The sequence below is a fragment of the Amblyomma americanum genome, chromosome 9, assembly GCF_052857255.1.
Source record: "Amblyomma americanum isolate KBUSLIRL-KWMA chromosome 9, ASM5285725v1, whole genome shotgun sequence".
NCBI lineage: Eukaryota > Metazoa > Arthropoda > Arachnida > Ixodida > Ixodidae > Amblyomma > Amblyomma americanum.
In genome coordinates, this window is record NC_135505.1 from 97,872,259 (window position 1) to 97,897,298 (window position 25,040).

The 25,040-nt window shown below is 41.6% G+C and overlaps 1 non-coding gene across 1 annotated transcript; it reads left to right on the forward strand.

Annotated features, from left to right (window-relative positions):
* The first annotated feature begins 8,786 nt into the window (after positions 1–8,786).
* Positions 8,787–8,858, forward strand: TRNAS-ACU (transfer RNA serine (anticodon ACU)). Its single transcript has one exon. It is a non-coding gene; the product is annotated as a tRNA-Ser (tRNA).
* The last annotated feature ends 16,182 nt before the right edge of the window (positions 8,859–25,040 follow it).

The following is a 25,040-nucleotide window of genomic DNA, read 5'->3' on the forward strand; positions in this document are numbered from 1 at the left end:
GCAATGTACATTTGAGGAACAGGACAAGCGCAGTCTACTCGAATGGGGGAAATTTTATAATTTCCAAGTTGTGATGATGCGCATGCCAATAGTAGAAAAGAACGTTGACATCATCCCACTTGCCTATATGAGCAGTTTAGGTTGAAAGCTCCCCTGTTCACATCACATAGCGATATTGGTTCCAGGGAGTTAGTAATACTGCTTTTGACTCAGTCTTCTCAAAAGAACTCGTTGTATATACGAAGCAGCCCGTGTTTAGGAATCTCCAGCAGTCATACTAACAAACTAGAACAAAATAACTCTGACTGGAACCATACTAGAGCGGCTGGAAAACATTTAGGCGTTAATCTTAAATATGACGTTTTAACTCATTTCAATGGCTGGCTTGAGATCGTTCTGCAGACAATTTCTAACATTTCGGCGCAATAATATAGCACCTACATTTGTGCTTATGGCTCCTTCTATATGTGGATGCGGGAAATTTGTGTACAAATGAGACTGAAAGGATAAGGCCGCAATGGCTGCATCACCACATTCCGCAAAGCACCAGTTTTAATCCCAAGTACATTATAATGTGAAATTTTTCAGTTTTATTGAAGAGACTTCCTACATTGCAAGACAAAAATTTTTATTTACTTTTTGGTCGCTGATATCGCTATTTATCTTTTTACGATACGTAGGAAATATAGATAGTTATCATTATATTTGGCACATTTCTTAAGGCAACGAGGTAATTTCCTGGTATGTTTTATGCGCCCGGGTTAGAATCTATTGCACTACAGACTGCAAGTCCACTTACCTGTACACATTCGGACCTTCCATATTCGAGGTCATCAACTCGAGCAGACCGTCATCATTGATCGAACTGCACAAAGTCTGTGAAAGAAGAGCAATATTCTGCGCTTTGTTTTCCTTTCCTTTTTGCATTACAGAATGTTAGCAGAACCGCTCACCATTGCCCTTCCTAAATAGAACAGCTGAATGCCCGAAAGCTCTTCAAGACCCTCTAGGCGGGTGTCCACATTGTCACATTCTTCTTCAAGCAGTCTCTCGTAAGCCTGGAAAATGTAAAATGTTTTGAACAATGCGAAGGTCTGCGACGCGTAGGCAACTCCATTTTAATAAAAGTTCTATATATAATTGAGAAATTATACTCTGTGTGCTAACAATTCGTTTAATTTGTTGTTTCCGATTTATGTATGTTTTTCTGAGTAATTTATAGGTGAGAGAACATCGGCACTGGAAAAGTTGTGTACGTAATGTTACCGACCGTAGTTCTTGGTAAGTGCAAAGCTGTTTTAACTACATTTTTTTCACTGCTCTAAACACAGCACCGAAAATATTTAGGCCCATAGGGATTATTGGCTAAAAATTACACTCCCTGCATTACGTAATGAGCAGCCGCTCTGGATTCCGCACATTTAACAACAAAACCCCTAAGGCATATAAGCGAGCGCAGGCTCAAGGGAGCATTCTACTACGCGAAGCAAATGTTTTCCTTGTGAAAAAGCAGGCGAGTATGAATTACAATGTAGCAATATCTAGCGTTCTTTCCATTAAGCATTTAACTGCTTTTTATGTAGATAAAGGGAAGTTTGTAGGTTTTCAAGGCTAAAAAGCCTTGAGAACCAACAAACTTTACTTCTCGTACGTAGAAGCAGTTAAATGTTTATTGCAAAGAATGCTAGATAGCGTAAAGACAGGCAACCAAAACACCGTCGAGCCTTCGTTTAGGCATTAAAACAATATTTCTTCAGATATACAGTTTTTCAACACTCCCCGTGTATACAAGCCACTCACAAACCTGCAAGAATGCCAGCGCATGGTTTCAGCTATAGATCTCTGTAAGGTAGAAACCAATTCATTGTGCCTAGCTGTATAAACTGTGTGAAAATCGCGCAGCAGTTGTGATCGCACGATTTACTCTAATAGCACCATGTAGTTCTACTGGAGGCTGACTGCTTCGTCACTCCGAGGCAGGTAATCCTTTTAATATCCCGGTCACACGGACACTTGTAAGGCCTTAGGAATTAAGGTCCTTTGCCCAAAAGGCGCTTGCCGCGCATCTGCACGGCAAAGCGTCGATACCTTTGCGAAAAAGGTCCGTAGCCGAAAAGCCGGCCGTCAGCGGCCTTAAAGTTGCCTAAAAGAGCAACCCAGACGGCAGCGCCAGCTAGCGAGCTCAAAGAATAAAAATTGACGCAATTTTTAGTTTTGAAAACGTAAAAAATATCTAATTTATCTTTAATTAACCTTTAAATAGGTTAATTTTCCGTTACAGTGCATACAACCGTAGAGGAGGCTATGACTTAATACACCTACACTGCTAAGAAAGGACTTGAACGCTTTTCAGCAGCCGCATCGACACACACGTGCTTGCGCTTCTCGCTTTGCTGTTTTTTCTACGTTAGATCTTCATGGCAATTACACACTTCGTTCTAGCGTCTTGCGGTTCGTCGTTCATGATTACGGCAGCATGCTAAGCAGACACAACCTAATTTCTTTGAAATACGCACAAGGACATAAGCAACAAAGCACGCTTCTCGCACACAACGTGGAGCCGAACGGAAACGTGCGCCTACCGTGGTCGGACCGGGAACGATGAAAAAAAGAAAAAGAAACTGTTGTTTAAAAATATCCGTTTTTCACTGTCAGAACGGTCGTTTATTATCGTGATAGCTACTTTTTCAAATATACACGAAAGCATTCTTATCCTCCTAGCTGAAGTGCTACCGTCTGCTTTAATTTCATAATGTTACTAGCGCCGCTTCACACACAGCGGTGACTTTTCTCATTCATGGAGGCCGCGTTCTAGCTCCTTGGGATTTTCCATGTAGCAGCGCCGCTGCTCCTTTTCGGTTTTCCTCCTTTAGTGCATTAAGACAACATTACGGCAAAGGCCGTGAAGAAGTCCCGTGTGACAGGGGTATAAGTCATCTTATGGGATAATAAATCTTTTTGTAAAAATTTCTCCTGGAAAGTTTATGACGTCTGCTGGCAGCGCGTTTTTAATTTTTTCGAATATAAGCACAAGTATTGCGCTGTCTACGGCCATAATAGAGAAAGATTACAAAGCTCTGTGACCAACTTACAGCTAATACTGCGTTTGGTATCGATGCAATACAACGTGGTGGTTTTTATTCTGCGGAAAAAAAGCCTTACCAGCGCTTCTGCTTAGAAGCTTCGCTTTGTCCTAAAGATGCCTTGCTACGAGCATTTTTTTTATCTTCGCAATGTATCTACCAGCAAAATACAACCGTCAAGCAAAACCTTTGTTGGTAGTGTCCGAGTTGCAACATACTGATTTAGCGGCTAATTGTTTCTTCCGCCTGAGCGACACACTACTCATTAGAATTACTGACGCCTGTCAGTCCCCGGAAGCAGTGCATAAATGATCCTTAGCGTTTTCGTACATTTGGTAGCATGCTAGACTATCTCTGTTCAAGGGTGGTGTAGAGACAAAGTTCGTATCATCTTCAGAACACAGCAGAACACAGAAGCCGCCCACGTTGGCATCTTGTCCACGTTAAAATTAACAGATAAAGTGATAAATTGCCAGCAGTGGTTCTCTGGCTGGAGCCGTTTGCCCACATTTCTTTTGCAAAGAATAATTATTTGGCGCATATTAGACGTCGGTCCTGTTTTCTCGGTGGCCGACGTAAATGTCTGTAGTCACATTAGTGGAACGAGGCATATCGGCAGCCTCGAAGTCGGTTCACCAAGCGGATCGAAGGGGGCTTTTAACCTGAATTTTCCCAGGTTCTCGAAACATGCGAGCGGAACTACGGACGTGTGAGTTGTCACGGCCCATTGGATACACTATAGACACGGCGGATAATCGCGCGAATTTAAACGCATAGAAATCAGTTTTCGGTGTCACATTTATAAAACAAGAGCGTGCTTTTAGTCTTTTTCGCATAGGTTATGCCCAAAAATCATCGCATTACTGCTATGAATGTGCGGGAAAAATTCAACAGCTACCCGCTGCGAAGGCTTAGTGGCATCGTGCTTGGCTGCTCAGTGCAGGAACATGCTATCAATTCACAGCAGTTACAGCTGCTTAGTGCGGGAAGCAGGACGCAAAAACTCGTGTGTGCTAGGCTGTGTGCACGCCTGTTATACAATCCCTGGGAGTCGAAATGAATCAAGAGCCCTTAACTACGGAAGCTTTTATAGGCCCTACCCAGCAACGGGATGTCTTTCCATACTGACCATTTTGCCATAACGTTCGGCGCGTGCTCCGCGTGTCCTGTTCACCAGTGCCTAGCGCATTTGTATCACCTAGAAAGGGAGATACTTCATCACGGGGCCTTCTTGAGGTAGCGTGTCTACCTACAAACGCACTAAGCCAAAGAAGGACGGGAATAGTTTCCAGAAGTCATATTCTTGAAGTCAAGTGGACACGCTGTTTTATCAAAATAGACTTATTGTGCACGAGATAGCATTGTTCTTTTCTGAGCTCTGTCGGTGTGACACGAAGCGTGTTGTGCTGCCTGGTACTTTCAAAGAATTATCTGGACAGGTCATGTCGACCTGCGTCTTCAGCACTAGGGCGCTAGACTTCAAGATCTGACGGGACTCGTATATTTGCTGCTGTAGCGTCCACTGATGAAATGCGTTTGATCGAAATGTACAAATCATACCATATAAAGCATTTCCCTCCTAATAAACGGTCTCTGCTCAACCTTTCCGTTTACTCCGCCCGCTTTTTTTACGCACCTCTCCGACCTGTACGCTCTGTTTTGATGCTACCACAGATGACGCCAGATAATGGGAATCGACTGTGACGCCAATCCGCCACCACAAAGGTAGCTACAAGTGCTTTCAAAATGGGCCTATGGAACAATTTTTATGAATACGATTGTAGTACTAAGCCTAAAGACAGTTTGAGGTGACAGTTTTAAGACAGTTTGAGGTGACATTTACACTTCGGAAACTCTTTACGCTTAGGACATGAGGCGGTTAGGAGCAAATTTTATATGGAAGATATATGGAAGTTATATGAAAGTTAGCAATCAAGACGTTTAACAATCTGCTCAATTGCACTACCCACCCTAAAATTTTCTGCAGTTTTCAAATTCACTTCAGTTTTCAAATTCACTTCAGTTTTCAAACCGCCGTTTACTAAAGGCGCAGGCGACAGATTGCGGCACTGCCAGACACACACTCGAAACTTCACAGGCGCAGCGTCTCTACAAGCATTTGTTTACGACCACTTATCGCCTGTAATCCAGAGAGCGCTAAAACTTGTGATAACAGCGCATTGCTCTCGCTTAATGAATGTGCCTTGAAAGTTATCGAATAAAACCGGCTCCATTAAACTCACCATTAAAGCCACCTTTAGTCCGCTGCTATCAGCGATGTTTGCGTCTATTCTCCTTCGGGTAAATACTGGAAAATTTGGCTTGTAATAGTTCTGTCGATGCTGTAAAAAATCACCCACAGTAGGAACGAAATTTTGATAGAATACTGATTAGGCAAGCGAGCAGGTTTCATATTGGAACACTGTATCGCGAATCAATCGAAGTGCTTCACAGAGTGTTCAACATAGTAGCGAGATGACACACGTAGACGGCAGACTTAAAACGGCGCTGAGCAAAAACAGTCTTTTAACTGAGTTTGTAACCGCTAGCGCGTAAAAATTCCGGCAGGTCTAACAGCTACTGGACACAACCGTGGCCGAATAAAAAATGGTTGTTGCTTGCGGCTGCGCTCTATTCAAACTTGTGAGGGTGCATTAATGACAGCGGTACTAAAACACAGACAATCTCGCACATTGTAGAAGGTGATAAGCGTGAGCAAACCACGTTAGTCAAGCTTCACTAAAAACTGATCAGGTGGAACGCCCAAGTTAATAAATAAAATATAACGGCAAAGTAAACATAGCGCACTCATGGCGCTCTGATTGCAGAGCTCTGCATATAGCGTTGAACCTTATTAGTGGTTTGGCTTCTCTAATTTTATTAAGAAATAATTATCCCTGTGTTGATAAGTATGTTAAGTTCGTGGCCTGTAGTGCGCAATCGTGACATTTTAAAAAATTAAAAAACCATTGTACGTGTCGTAAGATCGTCGTGGAAAAGAAGCACAACATCGACATGCGCTTCTTTTGTCGGCTACTTTCCAAGCAACTTTGTTTCATATAAAAAATATTTAGGTCCCGAAGTGGTCTTATTGAAAAGAACAGAATCAAAATGAAAAGGTACGATGATCATGAAAGTTGATGGGAATGTAAAATAACTTGTTGAGTTTTGAGGTGCGCTGCCCCACTACTAGTTGCGAGAAAATATTTTGTAGAGAATGCTTTGAAGAGAAAAGCTCTTAGAGAAAGCTACTGGGAACCAATGCCATGATTATGTGTCAGCGTTTGTGATTAAATAGCAAAGGTAATGACCCCTTGTCAATGTTCAGCTCCCGGGTGCCTTGTGGTCTGTTTTCATGAGTTAATCACTACAGGTTTATATGTACCTCGAGCATAACTGGCGACAGCGCCAAATCTGCTTGTACAACAGCAAACTCTGGTTCATGTTCAGAGAAGATGGAAAAAGAAGCAATCATTTACGACATCTGCTCGGCAGAAAATGAGCGCTTCTTCACTTCAGAGGATACAGGAGGTAGCAAACCATCAGTGACAGTAACCGGTATGTCCTCCAGAATTTTCTCTCTGAATAGTACCTCATGAGCGTTGTCCCTCGGGAATACACCTCGAAGCTGGAGGCGCATTTACATTTCGCCTGAAAAAGCCCTTGGAAAAGTTTTATTTTTTCAAGTACTGCTGAACTTTTTTTAGAAATAGTGGACGGGCGCAGGTTGCGCATCACTGAGCATATGCAGAGTCATCTCGCGAAAAAAAATCGGGAAAATCGTGCTGGACACAAGAGTAAGTCACATATCAACAAAAATCGCGTGCCTTTCAAGCGCGTCCGGGCAATTTGCGTTCAAGGCAATAGAAGCTTTATAAGCGCATTCCCCTGAGGACAGACGACCGCTTTCATATACCCGCCGTTTTGAGTGTTTCCCCGCGGTGTTTTAAGATAGTTGGATAGGGGAGCTAAGTACTGTAAATCCATGGAAATTTGTTTTCTCATGGAAACCTTCAGCGAGGTGAAAATTACCTCGGCGGAGACTGCACCACCATTGGTCGTAGATAAAAAAAATACACATTCGAGAAGGAGTGCTAAAACTTCAGGTGAAGCACAAAAGTTTGATTTCCGTTGATTGTCAGGGCGCTTACTATTAAGAAAGAAGAAATGTCTCATGGCGTTCAAAATTCGTTTTCGAATTATCCTCAGCTATCTGCTTCTCATGCTGTTACACAATCTTGATTAAAAGCATTACCAGGACATTAAAAAAAGAATAAATACGATGAACTTATTGACTATATTTTATGTTGATGTGAGATTGATAATAAACAATAAATATATCACAATAAAAAACGTGATGAACTCACCATTGCTGATTCACATTGGTGCTTATCTAAGTATCCCTTGATATAGGCTTCAGATAATCTCCTGTACACCTGCAACGAATGCACCCTTGTACACTGACCATGTTATCATCAAGTGATAATTAGATAAAAATTGAAGTCAGGCTACTATTTTTGGCGACTTTGATGCTGAAAGCAATAGAAAATGAAATCACTCGCATTATTCTGGATACTTGTGGAACCTTATTTTACATGCCATAAGCATTCATGATGGCTCATAAGGTGCAGAAATGCGTGATTCCCTGCCTTTTCTGTCAAAATAAAATGCTTCAGACCCTTCAAAGTTCGAGGTTATAATAAGAGCAGTCGCAATTTTATTATTATATACAAAATTCAATATATTGCAAGCAAGTCAAAAGACGTAATTAAAAATTAAAAAACGGCACCCGAAACCCTAATTCTTATTCTGTTGTTTTTCCAACTATAAACGGTAAATTATTTTATAAAATTTTCTTCTTGAATTTTAAATATTCGTCAATCAGTGTAAAAATTCAGATCCTCCACCGCGCTGCCCTTGCGTTTTTTGAGAGTCACATCCACTTCAACTGATAAATAAAACAGTTGTGTAATGCCCTCTGCATAGTTCTATGATGGCCATGTCTGCCGCTAATCACAGGCAATTAGGAATGGTCTCTAATGAACAATTTCAATTGCAGCGTAGGTGGTTTAGAATAACTTTTTGTTGGGCTAGATGGTGCATTTTGTAACAAAAGAATTGTACACATTTGTATGTCAGCGCACGTTAAAGAACCCCAGGTGGTCGAAATTTCCGGAGCCCTTCACTACGGCTTCTCTCATAGTCGGAGTCGCTTTGGGACGTTAAACCCCCGTAACCCGTAAACATTTGTACACATTTAGAACAGTAAACTGTAAACAGTTGTAACAAAAGAACGGTACACACTGTACGCCTCTTTCTTGTGTTCGTCTTGGTTGCGCTACAGTTCTTTTGTTGCAGCGTAGGTGGCTATCTCGCTTCAAAAAAAGAACCAAACCTCGAGCCAAAGGACAGGCTTGATGGCCAAATTGCCCACACATTTGTTTAAAAAATGCACCGCCGCAGTCTAAGGAGTGTAAAACACCTGCATGATGTGACTCGATATTGTTTAAGGGATGAAAACAGTTGCCGGTTAGACCGGACCTGCAATCTGCGCAAAAATGTGCAGTTGTGTTTTAAATGTTGAATTTGGACCCTAAGTTCTGGCCGAACAATCGAAGATGTGAGGGTGGCAAGTTTGTGTTCACAACTTATGATCATTTGAAAAGAAACAGGAAAAGAGGTATTGCACGATAAGCAAGCCCCGCCGCGGTGGCTCAGTGGTTAGGGCGCTCGACTACTGATCCGGAGTTCCCGGGTTCGAACCCGGCCGCGGCGGCTGTGTTTTTATGGAGGAGAAACGCTAAGGCGCCCGTGTTCTGTGCGATGTCAGTGCACGTTAAAGATCCCCTGGTGGTCGAAATTATTCCGGAGCCCTCCACTACGGCACCTCTTCTTCCTTTCTTCTTTCACTCCCTCCTTTATCCCTTCCCTTACGGCGCGGTTCAGGTGTTCAACGATATATGAGACAGATACTGTGCCATTTCCTCTCCCCCAAAACCAATTATTATTATTATTAAGCAAGGTAATTACGAAGGTGTGGCATTCAAAAGTATGATGAAGACGGCCAGTGGCGCTTCCTCAGAGGCGTGCGATAACCGTTGTAGTCGTCGTACGAGTTGCCGCACTGCCTCCAAATATCCAAATTGTCTTTTAGGCCACTGACGTAAAAAGCATGCGCTGCCATGTGAACGCTCAGAAGACTCAGAAGAACAAAGAAGCGTCGCGTTCCACGATCCCAGGTAGCCTCTTTAGTCAACTTTATTCACATCGAGGCTCATGGTGTGTAAAATTCTATAAATTGAGCGGTTAAGTAGGATAACACTGGTCGTCACAAATCGCTACTATGGATATATTTCCCGTGCTGCGAAAACAGCGAAAAAGACACACAGCTAAGAGGTTATCGTTAGCGAGGCAACAAGCACCAAATAATATATCCATTCTCCGCACCAGAAACATTTCGATTCCTTTCTAACGCGCAAACTAGACGGTTTAGGAACGAATCAGAGTGGGTACACGAGGGTGATCTCTGAACTTCGTAGTGTTAGTGGCGTTGATAACCTGTAAAAGGTCCCATAACAACATTATGCTTAAGAGCACCGAGTACTCATGCCGAATACGACCTCTTTTCAAACTAAACAGAAATGGCTACTGCCTTTGACGCCTCTGTTCGAGAAAAAAAGAGGTAGAACTGAATAGAAATAACAGAATCAAAGAGAAATAGTACATTGGATGAACAGGAATGAATACAGATCCAATATTTAGCATGCCATGTTCATATTGCGGGCACCCTGATTATAAAGTACTTGAAATCCGGAGAGAGAATTTTCTTAAAATACGTTCGAAATGCACTTTACATGAAGGTATTGCTGCATCAAGGTTTACTTAGGATGCGTTTTTAAAAGACAGAAAGATTCTACGTTTCAATCTCTACAAGAAAACAATGCTCGAATAGCGGTCCAGTAGAAGAGGCAAGGGCATGAGATAAGGCGGCTTGAAATCCTCATGTTAACAAATTATTAATGCAACACCCTATTGAAGAGATATGATTAGCAATCTGATAAGTGGCAAACAACAACTTTCAGACAAGAAATACATTATCACATTGGCCATCTAATATGTACAAATAGTCGACAAGAAAAGACACTAAAATACCTCTAAAACAAAGAAATAGGAACAAGAATGAAGCTATATGAAGCGATTACTAACGGAAAAACATTGTGCTGCAGTAAAAAAGGTTCCCATTTGTTAGCAGAAGCTTCCATTCAACTAGAGCGACATATTAAAACAGAAATTGCACAGTGTTACACGAAGTGAACACCTTAGCACACGAACATACAAGAGTTAGAGAAATTTTTATCAGTCATATTCGGGGCTGCTTTTAGGAGTTCCATACGTTGCGGTTCAAAGTGATTCACGCGTACGCCAGTGAGCCGTCTTTGTTCCGCAGCCTAGTCTTACTTGTAAACCTAGGTACTAGTCAATTACTTTTTGACAAGACATGTTTAGCCACCTTATGGTATTGTACACACTTTATATTCCAGGAATTGCACCTATGAGCTTCAGAGGGAGATGGTCTAGAGAGTGCATTTGCATTTTTTTATGCTTTGCCATGCATAATCAGGAATACTCCTGTATTCATACAGAAAGGCAGTGACCCGAGCTGTGTACCTAACCGCATCGTATGCCACGGGATAAAATTTGGGCCTATACGAAGCAGAGCTCTAAAAGGATGTGCATGGTGGCCCTACTGCTGGGATAAAGTGCCAGAAAAAAGAAAAGAATGGTCATAGACTCACCGGTTCCGTGGTCTTCCAGTACAGGTCATAGAAGCACTCGGCACCCTTGTTACATTCAGTGTAAGAGCAATTGTCGAACAGGTCACACGGGGTACCTCCATGGTATCTGCATGTACCTTCAGAGTTTAACGCGAAACGGAAATATCACAAAGTGTGCTATATTCGATTACAGTGCGCGTATTTTTTTTTTAAATGCGGTCACCCACGCTCTGACACCTCTTCAGTTCTAAGTTACATGTATCTTTATCCTTTGTTATACAAGGTAGTTGGTGTTGATGTCAAAATCGCCTCAGCGTTTGTAATTCATAGCATGGGTATTCATTATTATGCACGAAAACTGCTAAAACGCCAATTTCTGTGGGGCACAAAATACAGCTCACATGGTTGGGACTAACAAGCACAAGAATTTATCATTTTTTCCATTGGCCCCTAAAATATTTTTGGTGAAATACATACTCCAACTTTACAAATTTGTGAACAATATTGATGAAAATTTGAAGTAGAGCTCTGGCAAGTAGTCACCGCTGCTCTTTCTTTTCTACGAAAACTAACTTTAAAGCAAAAAAATATATACCAGGTACCGGAGCTGTTTCCTAGTGGTTTGAGCATCCGCCTCGCATGCGGGAGGTGCAAGGTTCGATCCCCAGCGCCGCCAGGCACCCACCGATGATACAATGAGTACAAGTGTTTCCATGGTTCCTTTGATTAAAAAGTGCGCAAGCGTGACGCGGCTGGCTCACGCGGAAAAATGTGCGTCGGTGTGCAACCCGTTCTGAAACGCTTCGAAGAGCAGAGTACGGCTCTTTTTCAAGTGAGCACAAGCAAGCCGCGCAATTAGCAGTGGTCACTGGTAAGCATTCAGTGCATTTAAATAAACGTGATTGGTTTTGAGATCGTTAGCCTTTTTTGTCCCTATAAAAAATTATTTCAAAATAATCATCATCTTGTGTTTCACCAACTGCTTTGCTTTTCTCACAGAAAAAAGCTCCTAAAGCTGTAGGCATGGCTGATTAGTGCCGACGATTAAGCAAACAATGCTACACAAAAACGATGATAAATATAAGACATAACGGTCAGTACATAATGATCACTGACCCTTTCACGCTGTTATCGTTTTTAAAATTATATGTGGACTATCGTCAAAAGGCACTGAACAGGTAAATAATCGGGTGTCAGGGAAAAAGCTAATTGTGGAAAAATTCTGATCAAATTTGCCTTTCTATCTGCGCATCCCCCAATTTTCTATAAGCACCGAGTCTGCTGGTAGCAATATTTTCAAATATTCGTTGAGTCCTTGGTGCATTCAAAAACATTGCACAGACCCTTGCCACAAACATTGCTCAAAATTTTTCATCACACATGTCCTCATTACGTGTTTCTGTACTGCCTGTATGTTTCGTATATTGTTGCCTGATAACTGCTCCCCCGTGACTGTTGAATAGAGGAGTCACTAATGAAGAGAAAAGATGTGCTTATACCAGAATGAGGGCCATGAAATCATCATCATCATCATTCATCATTTATTGTCCCTTAAAGGCCCCTGTCGGGGTATTACATAAGGGGGGAGCGTATACAAGGTTGATGTGGAAAAACAAAGGTCACAAAAATATAACAATGCAATATAGGAACATAAAGAGAAGCAAGGAACGCGAATAGTTAGAACGGTGCATGTAAAAAATGCCTTTAGGCCACAAGCACCACACACGTCGGCGAGAGGTTAGGGCAGAAAAAAAAACATGTCAACCCAGGTGATCTAACAACATCGCCTTAAACCTTGTCGCATCGTGCACATTTGTTAGTGAGTCGGGCAGAAGGTTCCATTCTTCAATTGCGGTCGGAAAGAAGGACTTGTTGAAAGCATTGGTGGAGCCATGAAGTCGTTGGACGCTATTTGAATTAAAAAGGCGGCGCGATGTACGAAAGGGAGGAGATATGAGGGAACCACGGAGATAGGGGAAATTGAAGTATAACTTATGGAACAAGCAAAGGCGCGCAACTTTTCGTCTGAGAGCTAAGGAAGTGAGGTCAGGTGATGATTTAATGGAACTTACGCTGGAATGAAAGTCGTATGTTGACGATATGAAGCGTGCTGCACGGTTCTAGACGGCTTCGAGCATGTTAATTAGGTAGGACTGATGAGGACTCCAGATCGCGGATGCATACTCCAGCCTACTGCGGACAAAAGTTTCATATGCCAGTTTACGTATGTTAGCGGGGGAAGAGGGAAGTGATCTTCTAATAAAACCAAGTGTACGTGAAGCGTCGGCCGTGATTTTTGTAATATGATCAACCCAAGTTAATTTGCTATTGATTGTGATGCCAAGGTAACGATAAGATTCAACTTGCAATAGGTCCTCAGAAAATAAAGAGTAAGGATAAGTTAAATTGGAGCGTTTCCGAGAAATTTGCATAAAACTGCACTTCCTAATGTTCAGTTCCATCATCCACAAAGAGCACCAATTTTCGATGAGCTTCAGATCGTTTTGGAGGGCAGCTTGATCGTCTTTAGTATTTATACGGCGGTAGATAAGGCAGTCATCTGTGAAAAGACGGATGGTGGATGAGATGTTGTGTGGGAGGTCGTTAATAAATATTAAGAAGAGAAGCGGACCCAACACAGACCCCTGTGGTACTCCGGAGGAGACGGAAGTAGAATTTGAAGGAAGTCCGCCTATTGCGGTGAACTGAGAGCGAGCTGTGAGAAAATTGTGAATCCAGTCTAAAACAAGTGGGTGAAGGTGAAGACCTGAAAGTTTGAACATAAGACGTTGATGTGGGACACGGTCGAATGCTTTGGAAAAATCAAGATAGATGACATCGGTTTGGAACAAAGAATCAAGGTTTAAGTGAAGGTCCATGGTAAACTCAAATAACTGTGATTCACATGAATAGCCGTGACGAAAGCCATGCTGATTTTTGAAGAAAAAGGAGTTGGAATTGAGGTGGGATGCAATATGCGAGTATATAATATGCTCAAGAAATTTACATGGTATGCAAGTTAATGAAATAGGACGATAATTCGACGGGTCACTCCGGCTGCCAGCCTTGAACACAGGAATGACTTTGTTAATTTTCCAGTCACTAGGTATGGAACTGTTCGCAAGAGATTGATCAAAGATTATTTTTAGAAAATGAGAAGATACATTTTTTGTAGCTTTTAATATTTTGGCAGTGAGGTTGTCAGGCCCGGCAGCACTGGATAACTTTAGTTTGTCTATCAGAGCACAAATGCCAGCAGTAGTGATGTTGATAGGTGCCATCGCAGAAAAGTTTAAAAAATCTTTGTGTGATGTATTCCAGGCAGGTTCATGTGTGAAGACTGATGTAAAATAAGAGTTCATGACGTCAGATCGAAGTTCTGGAGGCACCTGTGAACCATCAGGATACAAAAGGGTAATGCAATGAGTGTTGCCTGATTTGGGTGATAACATCCGCCAGAATTTTTTTGGGTTTGTTAGTAGAATGCCATACAGATCATTGTGGAAAAACTTTCTTTTTGTACACCTTAGGAGACGCGTGTAATCCTGCAGGCACGAGAAATATTTTGTCCATTTATAAGCCAGTGCAGTTCTGTTAGCTTCACGAAAAAGACGCTTTTTCTTTTGAGAAAGCCTCCTTAAGGAGTTAGAGAACCAGGGCTTGTTGGAGTCACCGTGAATGCATATCAGCGGAACATAGGTTTCGACCAGATTTGAAAGTTTGTTTTTGAAAGTTAGCCAGTTTTCTTCGACAGACCTATTAGATGCAGACTGCTTGAAATGAAGGAAAAAGTTCTCAAGCTCCGAGTTGATACAGGCGAAGTCTCCCCTTTTATAATCGCGAATGAACTTAACAGAGCGCTGCCGTTGGGGAAACGGGAGTGATAGGTTGAAAATAACGGTGTTGTGGTCACTGAAACCGTCAGTGCTCGATATGTATTGGATGAGTTCGGGGCTAGATGCAAAGACTAAGTCAAGGGTGTTACTGCCACGTGTAGGGAAGTTTACTGCTTGGGTGAGGTTAAATGTCATGACAACGTCAAGGAAATCTTTCGCTTGACGAAAAGATGTGCTCAAGTTTCCCCAATCGATGTCAGGGAAATTAAAGTCACCGCAGAGGATGTAATTGGCTTTAGGAAAACGGGTATTAAGAACGAGCAGAACCGAGTAAAAATCGGCAATAAAGGAACTGTCACTGTCAGGAGGGCGATAACATGCAATAACTATGCATGTGCTTCTGGAAAGGGTAATTCTGATACAAAGAATTTCCTGGCAGGGATGAGTCATGAGAAGAGAAGAATTAAGACTGGTTTTAATAAAGACTAAAACACCCCCACCCCTGCGCGAGGCCCTATCACGTCTGTAGATGAAAAACGGTTTATTGTTGTCCAGCAGTTCCTCGTCTGAGATATTATCGGAGAGCCACGATTCTGTAAATATGGCAATATCGGTGCCGTGATCGTCAAGAAAGGCTTCCACTGACTCTCTCTTCGGAAGATAGCTACGAATGTTTGCTAAAACAAAAGCCATAGTTTCACAAACATGTGAAGGTGACGGAGGCAAAAGTGGCTGATGGTGGGAGGGGAGCCTTGAAACAGACAGTGACCGCTATGACCGATGCTCTACCACGGAATCAGTATCCGCATCGTAGACGAACTGCTTATAGCCCATGGTTAACCTGTCATATCTTACTTTGTATTTTAAACCACTTTCCTTGCCGAACGCACGAAGTTTCTTTTGAGCTGTACGCACGCGCACTGCAATATCTCCTCAAACACGAAATGAAGCCTTAAGAACACCAAACACTGCTTCTGAAAGACGCAGCAAGTAGTTACAATGCTAACTCATAACCCAGAAGCACACCAAACCGTTCGTTTTCACCGATGATAAATAATACTGTATATTCGGCTTTAAAGACGAGGGCATTTCTACTACCCTCGACCAAACCAGGCGCCAAAATCACAATTTCTTTGAATTTGAAATACCCTACGCGGCCTTTTTTGAGTTATGACCAAAGTCTAAGAATTACCGCAATCTTTTCTGCCAATAGAAAATTATTTGCGGACGTTCACATGGACCACATTGCATAATTAAAAAGCAAAAATATAGGCAACAATTTAAAACACCACTCTTTGTGAAGTATGTACAGCAAAGATATTCCGGAGACAACTTTTATTGTGCATACAATTTTTCTTTAAGGTCGCAATGCTCAATAATTTTAATATCACTACCGAAGCATGGTAACCGAATGAAATATAGTTCGCATGCAGGTTTGAGTTTTATATGTAAAACACTATAATTCAACATTTATCTTTTGATCAAGAATTACCGGGAGCTAAAGGTATTGCAGGAATATTTAAAAGCAAATCGGGGAGGCTATTATTTTTTTTTGTAATCACCGTGAATGTTCACCTTCTTTGAATTTTACGAAGTTCGGATGATATCAGCTCTGAACTAAAAAAAACTCAACGGTCTAGAAGTGCATGTTTGTAAGCTGGTAGTAAAGAGGACCGAATAATAGTGAAAGAAATTTCTGCCTGAAGTTCTAATCTCTTCTTAGCCCGTTATTGACCTTACAGCGGCCCGCAATGGTATGCATTAGTTTTTCAAAAATGCTTGCGATTCTTTTACTCTAAATTATAAAACTCCAAAATGTTTCTGAATACTTCCAGAAGAATTGCTTGCATGCAATTACGGAGAAAAATTCCAGGTTCTACGAATTTTTGTTTTTCCTTCTGCGCGGATTTAAACTCGCGACTTCGCAAAAGCAACTATTGCACTTCTTCTGATACACATATTTTTATACACAAACTATACAGTTTCTGGCAAAACTAATTGCCATCCCTTTATGTCGACCCATTATCTCATCACATATAAAACTTAATTGAAATCAAAAATGATCATGGGACCTCGATCGCCTTTCTTATCTGAGCACATATAGTTTAAATATTCGTTATTCTACACAGCCATAATTTGAAATAATAAAACATCAGAAGCGCATTCTTTGTAATGGGTGTAGCGTGGATTTCAAGGCAATAAACGGGTAGCAGGTAAGAACAATTGCTCTGTTCCAGAGATTAAATTTTAATTTTTTTTCCCCATTTGGAGCCCTTAGCTGGCGTAGTGCAGGATTGATCGGATATTAGCAGGCAGGGCCTTTGTCTAGCATCCTTACTGCCAATAACTAGAAAATATGGAATATACTTAACTGCCCAAGTCAATTTCGTTGAATACTACAAGCCAATCATACTTTAGAAACTCACAAATGCGATGTTCTTAGGCTACCATACTATGGAAGTGACCTCCAACAAGGACTTACAAGTGGCCTATATAGCTTTCCCTCCGTTAACGGGATATTTTTCAAGACATTGTTTCGGTGGCAGCATATCATGATTGTCAAGCACAGTGCATTCAAACTTAAAAGGTCTTTATTTTGCTGGTTGTTTCTTTTATTTCAATACGAAAGTATTTACTCTGCACGAGAGTACAACATTGGAGGCCGGCAGTTCCCAAAATAGTCAAATTTATTCTCTCACCTTAAACTATTACTTGTACTCAGGATGTTTCAATAATTGAATTTCATTGCGTTTATTCTTTGGTTGTGGCATATAGTTTCAGTGTTTATAACCTACATTCTGGACGAATTTCGTGACACGGTTAAAAATACTAGCTTCCTTACTGACATATAACTCCGATAAATGAGCCGTACTTTAACAATAATTTCGCCACAAGCAAGGGCAAGTGTTATAAGATATTCAGCCGCTGATCTCCCCTACACTGCAAGTTTTCTGACTATTTCTATAGCAGTTTTTTTTTGCCTTCCGCTTAAAAATGGCGGGAAGAATTTTTGCGTCGAGTAATGGATAACCACCTTCCGCGAGGAGTGATATACGGTGTACCAGTAATGTATCTCAGGATAGCAATTTTAAATTCATTGACACCGTTCTTCATATTAATTAGCAGGCAGAATAATTTAAACAACAATCTCATTTCCCAAGGCCATTCACTTACTTTCTCTTCATGCTTTCTTTTATTGTGTTGAAGCGTTTTTAAATATAATATTAAATAAATAGCATAAATAAGGAAACCGTTGCTCAAAGGTATACAATAACATTGCTCATGCAAGAGTAAATGCGTGTCTTATAAGAATTTCAGTACCACTATTTAGGCCTTATTTCTTTTTATGCTCTGGTTGTGCGTTAAATATTTACTTTAAGCCAGGGTTAAAGCACACGATTTTGCGCGTTGTCGTGAGGCTTTTACCTTGTGTGTGGAAATGGTGGAGCAGTTGGTGGGCAAAAGATGCTCCGAAGCCGCCGTAGTTTAAAGACCTGTAATGAACGCAGGCTTAACTTTGCACCTATGGTGCTGTAGGTTGCACAAATTTGATAAATCGGCATAAAAATACAATGTAGCTCTGAATGAATAGGGGGAAAAACGTTACTGGTTTGAAGTATAGCGCGTTGTACTGCCAAAAAGATTTGTGGCTCGTTGTAAAACCTGTTCGTGCGGAAGGAAGCTCAGGACAGTACACCTAGGACAACGAGTCAATCCCCAGTCGACAGCGAACAAAACGGTCATATAAAAATTGTTTTACATAATATCGCCCCTTTCTGTTGCGTTACGACGTACTATGCATATATTCTCGAGAAATGCAAAGCAACGGCTTAAAAGAAGGCATGTCTCCGCTGGAGTGAAATCAAGTTGTTTTTATGATGCTAATATGTGAGGCAAAAGGAACTCAAAAGCGCCACATCTTCTGTTATCACGAACATTTTGCCCACAATAATGCTCTCATGTTGCGAAAAGGCGCGTCAGCTGAGCCCCGCGATGATTTTATATATTATATGGACATGAGCGAGCATGATTATCTCAGGGTGGTATTGAAGAAAAGGAGCACTAAAATTCAACATTCAGAACAATTCACTCGCAATTCACAAAAGGTTGCTGGTTGCCTCGACTTCGCTGCTTAAACGAGTCATCGAATTGGTGTCTGTTATGAATAGTGTGTCCTCACAGTGACGTGAAAATCTCGCGAAGTCAGAGTTGGCAGTGAGCGCTGGAAAGCTTAAAGGACAACCATTTATATCAGGAGGCGTTGCTCTCAATATTTAAGAAACGCGCGCTCTTGAAGGTGATTCCTGCGTGTGTCCTTTTCTCTTGTGTTGACGCGCATGCTTTATTCTGTGCATCTTTGTTGGCGGTGCAATTCTTAACGTTTAGCGGTCACGTCATTAAAGATGAGAGATGTCCGCCTGGACAAAATCTGGTTTCCTGTAACACCACGTGTGTGCCACTTAGTGCGCACCGCCTGTGCGCCACCCATTAACGAGGACGGCTGGTGAGGGCGAAGAACTTCACCGAAGCCGAGTGGCTCAAAAGAGCGCCCCACCACTGAGTCGAGCACGGCAGGTGAGAACCAGGAAGCGAAGACAAATGATTAACTCCTTTCGCGGATTTCCTTTACATGTCGGCCAGCGTTCCGCCTTAATATTCTATCGTTCAATTTAACTGCACTGAATCCTTCTAACTGCCTCGAATTTTTATCGACATTGAGGACAAATATGTGACGCCTTTCCTATCTTAAATTTGGGTGCGATCGTGTGAGACGTCATAATTGTGCGGAATTGCAAGTAAACATCGTTTCGTCTTTCCTGGTGTTTTGATTTTGGGGGGCAGTTATGGTATATAATGCACATATTGATTAGACATGGCGCACACCACGGTAGATTGGCGGCACAGGTATTGACCTACTGAGCGAAGGGCTGAGCCTAGAACCCTTATTGTAAAGAACGTCCAATGGCAAATAGGTCCGTTGGCCTATATGTGCACTTTAATGAAAACAACGCGAATTAGATGAATCCGAAGCTCTCAACCAGAAAATTTTTCACTGTTCATGCGTAGTATCAAAGGTGAATTCTACATAAGATACGAACTTCAGAAATGGCAGTCATATTTTTCTTCAGAGAGTCATAACGGCTGGCCTTGCCTTGCAAAATTTCAAAAAGGATATATGTCCAACGGAATAAACGCTTTGCTAGATTGCGTATTGAAGAGCCACTATGTGTAGCGGTTTCCTGTATATCTGCATTTCAACCATGGAATCATTCTTTCCATATCTCTAAAGCTTGCGCGTAATTGCCTCCGGCTTTCTTTCTCTTAAGTGTTTAGAACGAGCAATTCGGGCATATAATTCGTATTTGGAGATTGTATACGGGGTGCTTCTTCGAACACTTTCAAATATTTTCAAAAATGGGCTTTTTGGGTTAAATATTTAAAGTTTTTGAGGCAAAATATTACCAGTATTGGCGGACCACAGAAAAGCAGTCAATCGTTTTAAGTAGTCTGCTGGTTAATTACTATTTAATACTTAACTTTTTAACCTGTACTGTTTGGCACCTAGTTGCTATTAGAGATTTCTAGCCGGTCGTTTGTGATCGCTAAATCAGTTTTTAGAATTTCGAAAACGCGATTCCCCTTGGCGCTTTGGCTCCACAAAATTAGGCTTTTTCGACTGGTTGCATGCACTCGAAGGGTTGCTTTGCCAGCATGCTTTCGAAAACACATGTATTTTCGTACGATGCAGCCGAATTGGTCGAGCCACAGCAGCAATGGTAATCGCGGATAATACTATGCCGCAAAAGGCATATTTTTACCCTAAAAATCCTAATTTCAGAAATTCTTGTAAGTGTTCCCTGAAACCCCCGGTTTTAGGGAATTGTACACGCTGAAACAAGTCTTCGGTATGAGGAAAAATGCACAATCGCGAAGAATAGACAATTACGTCGAGAAATGGCACTTGGCCACGGCGAAAAGCACCTACCTGAGCTTTTGTAAATCATAAGGTGCCGTGTTCTGCGTGCAGGACTAACGGCATGCGGGACAACCCACTAATTCGCACAGCAAGAGGCCACAATATTATGCAATCGAGGTGGTGCGCCAGAAGTGAAACGGCTGAAGGATGTACCGAATTTGCAGCCTTCGTCGTCCTGATCCAATAATCACGCGATATCATCTTGGGCATGGACTTGCTGACCTCTGATTCGAGCTGATTACGCTTTCCACAGACGAAGCCATACCATGGAAGACAATCTTAGAGAATCACGCGGCCTAGAGTTTCCTTGGGCGAGGAGGAAATGAAGCTGCAGCATTCTCTTCGCACTGGTTTATGCCTACAATTAAACACTGCTTCCTTTCGCTTCTCAGCTCTTACGATATCCTTTTTTTCGTTTAGCGCCAAGAGCTGTGCCGTAACGCGTAAGGAAGGTACCTCACTTCTAAGAGGGGGACGTGTGGTTAACGGGAGACCAGCGGGAATTTTGCTTTCCACAGCCTGACTTCGCTCTGACTCCATCAGTCGGTGTCGCTTGATGCGGATTTCATTGGGCGGAGAGGTCTCTCTCAAGAGTGATGCTCCGGCCCGCACGGCGTGACCATAACCTGTAGGAGCTGTGCGCAAGGGGTGAGTACTCGAAGCAGAAGCCACAATGGCAGCACCGTCAGCGGCTGCCTTACAAATACCGTAAACCCTACAGCTTAGATCAAGAGGGCACGAGATATTGAACACAAAACTAGAAGCTTGCAGGAAGCCCTTAAACTTCAACATCCGTCACTGGTTTAGCTAAATTTAGGTCACTCGCACGAATTTTTCTCGATGTTTTGAACGGTATAGGGAAACTCTTCATGTTTTCATTAGGCGCAAATCTTAAAGTTGCCGTTTCAGTCTATTTTCTCCCATTAAATACACACATGTTAATCAGCTGATAATCGAAGTAGAATATGCGCTCCCTTTAATGCCGAAGCACAAAATGCCGTTCATGCGCAGTTGGAATCGCCTTCCTTGTGCCGTTACTTAAATTGCGAATGTCATTGCTTTTCACGCAGCTGTCACCAACCAATTTTTATGAGTGTATTTTTGTTGTCGTCTTTCATTTTTTGTTTTTCTTTCAGTTGTTAAACAGATATATTGCCTTACTGGGTTCTTGCTGATTTCGTAACCTGATATCGTGTTACAAATTCATGAATATTAATGAATAATGATCATTGAGTTTTGTGTTATTTTTTTGCTCTTGTTTTTTCGTGTTGGTTTGGTTCACCCACTCTGCTCTGTGATGCCCTTGGGCCGTAAGGGTAAATAAAATGAATAGAACTGTTGTGTTACTGTACTTTCTCTCTTCCTTCTTATTTGTACGGAGTGTGTGCTTTTAGCCTGCCGCAGTGATCTGAATCCAGTACCCTTCTTGCAAATATTTCGAACTGCAGCTTTGCCTCTCTCATCTCGGCGTTAAGGACGTAAGGCTTACTCCCAAAGAAGACATTAGTAGTAGTAGAAGTAGTACTAGACACATGATTAGTAGTAGTCATATTTTTAGTAGTAGAGCGAAAGCAGAGGAAACTGAAAATTAAGTCGGTGCGGCGAACGTAACTGCGGCACTAAACGATCGGGAGTCCCAAGAACCGTAGTAGAATGTATTCAGGTGGCATGCCGAACTGGAGGCTGTAGGCATAAACAGTGTTTCATCTCCAAAAGAAACAACAGTCCGCCGCAGTCGGCGATCACGATGTGCCGCATATTAAAGAAAACTCTCTTGAGGTAACCTGATATAGGTCATGTAAGGGTGGTCTGAAATACTTCAGTGATAAATTGTTCTCTACTTTCTGTTTTCATGCAATGTAACAAAGCTAGAGATAGTGTTATCATTAATTTATGGCAAATGCTGGAAGCGCAGTGCCTTTTAAGCTGTTCTCATGCATTGAATGGAAATGTAAAAAGTTTGAATACATGAGAATATTGAAGTGGTGCTTTTGCGGCAAGACCCCATGTTACATCCTTGGTTTAATAGAGGTTCGTATATTCATAACGTTTTGATTTCGATGAGCATGGTTGCTTCGCTGCTCTCTTATCCAGCAAAAGCGATCACGCAATGAGTCCTGTAGAAGGCGCAGCACCATCTTGCAAAGATGTGAGAGAAATTCTTCCTATAGTCTAGTTTTCCTGACACATGACGCGTGGTACACGCCAAATATATCACATTTTTCTACAGCGAAACATGTAAGGAAAGCTTAAAATTGAAGTTATCTTATTTGTAAAGCTTACCATGGGAGTCCATGAGTATAGAAAGGTGCCTGGAATAATTCCATTGGAAAATCTGCAAGCGATTAGCGTATATGCGATGTGCATTTAGAGAAGAGGCGAAAGGATTAAGGTTCCTTAGCAGTTTTGCCCAATCTTTAAAAAGCCTAACAAGTACCGGGATGAGTTTAGAATACATTAAAGCAAAACAAAAGCTTTAATGAATTGTGCACAATATTTTCAAGATTACAAAGTGAAAGTTACGAAATATGCACTATTAAAATAAGAAAGCATAATCCAGCTCAGAACGAAATTAACTCCGAAACAGATCACATTGTACTAAACAGCCTTAAATTCTATCGGTGGCGGTACGGTTAATGGCGCATGAAAATAAAGTTCGACAAATCAGTCGTCGCGTCTCGAGGCAGAACGTCCACTTCAGTTTGCATATGTCATTCAGGACAGTCATGCACTGAGGTTAATCAATTTAAGTATTTGGGAGTGACCACAAGTCATTTCAACTGGAACACACATTGTCTTCTCATCAGCCTTCCGAAAACTGTGTACTACGTCATAAGCTCAAAGACGTGACATCTCAAATTAAATACCCAACTTACGCTTTTGTGATATGTCCTCAACTATAGCATGCTTGTATCAACTCAGACCCTTCAGCAGAAACAATTCTGACATATTAGGAAGAGTCGAGCGCCGAGCCGTTCGCTTCAGATATTCTTTATAAGGCCACACTTTTTCAGTACATGCTGTAATGGCATTTCATCAAATTTATACCCTAAATTTGAGATGCAAGTTTTTACGCCTAAAGTTTCTGTACCAATTATTATAACCGAAAACTAGTCTGTACCCCAACCTATATTTAACGCCGCTTAATACAAGGCAGCCCAACAAGCTCACCTCTTTCTTTAACTCTCTACTTGACGAGCACAAACGCATTCCAATATTTCCTTTCTCTTAAAACATAAAGTGCTTAGAACAACTTACCCGATAACTGTCTTGTATTTTTGAGCATGATTTATGCACATATTCTAAACTCCAGGGAGAGATATCGAAAACATGTTTCCTTTTTATTATTTTTGTTTTTAAATTTCGCGGGTGTATATTATTGTCTCTGCTTAATTACCAAACTATTTATTTTTGTTTGCTTTTTTTGCTCGTATTTTATGCATGTGCTTCTATACATTTAGCTTTTTCTCCAAGGTTTCATAGTACCCCATTATCTTATCTACTGTATAAATTATACTCCTACACTATTCCACTTCCTGTGCAACAATTTTTATTAGTGTTCTCTTTCTTATGTTACAAGTATGTCGCTCCTGCTTGGCCATGAGCCTGCAGTATTTCGAAAATAAATGAAAACCGCATTTTAGACTGCCGCAAATGTGAAGTGTTTAGCTTCAGTTATCGTTTTAAATCATCAGCATCGTCGTCGTCTTCGTGAACGCTTATCACTCAAGACAGCAGGCCATATCTTCATCAGTGCAAACAATATGACCACACTTACATTTTCTGTTGATTTCATGGCACGGGAAATAGAACTGCATGTCATTAATTCATTTGTGCGAACTTAAAACCACCGGAAAAGCAGCTATTAGATGATCTAGACGAAAACCTCTCACCTAAATTTAGCTTCGAGTTGCAATGCAAGCAATCCTCAATCGCTTTCCGGACGACCCATCTAAATTAAAGAGAAGAGAATAAAGTAGGCGGTTATTATTTTTGTTTAACAGAAGACAGAGGTAAAAAGGGATATTTTGCTGCTTGAAAACATAACCCCTCGTCCGATATAGAAATGGCTTCTCGCTGTGAAACGAGAAAATAAGAAACTGCCAGCCGCTGTTTCACAGCGATCTCTAGCAAAACGGGGGTCTAAAGGCCGTTGAGATTGGCCTGTGATCAACACAATCCTAGATCCCGAATAAATGTTCTTTAGTTGCTCTAGCCGGAGCTTCCTACTTCATCGCCGGCCTCTGATGCAATATTATCGTTTGTTTCTTGCGCTAGGCACTGTCAATTGCACCAGGCAGATTTTTTGTTTAAGCATGAAGCTTGGTTTAAGTTATATGGGGGCTTAACGTCTGAAAGCGGCTGAGGC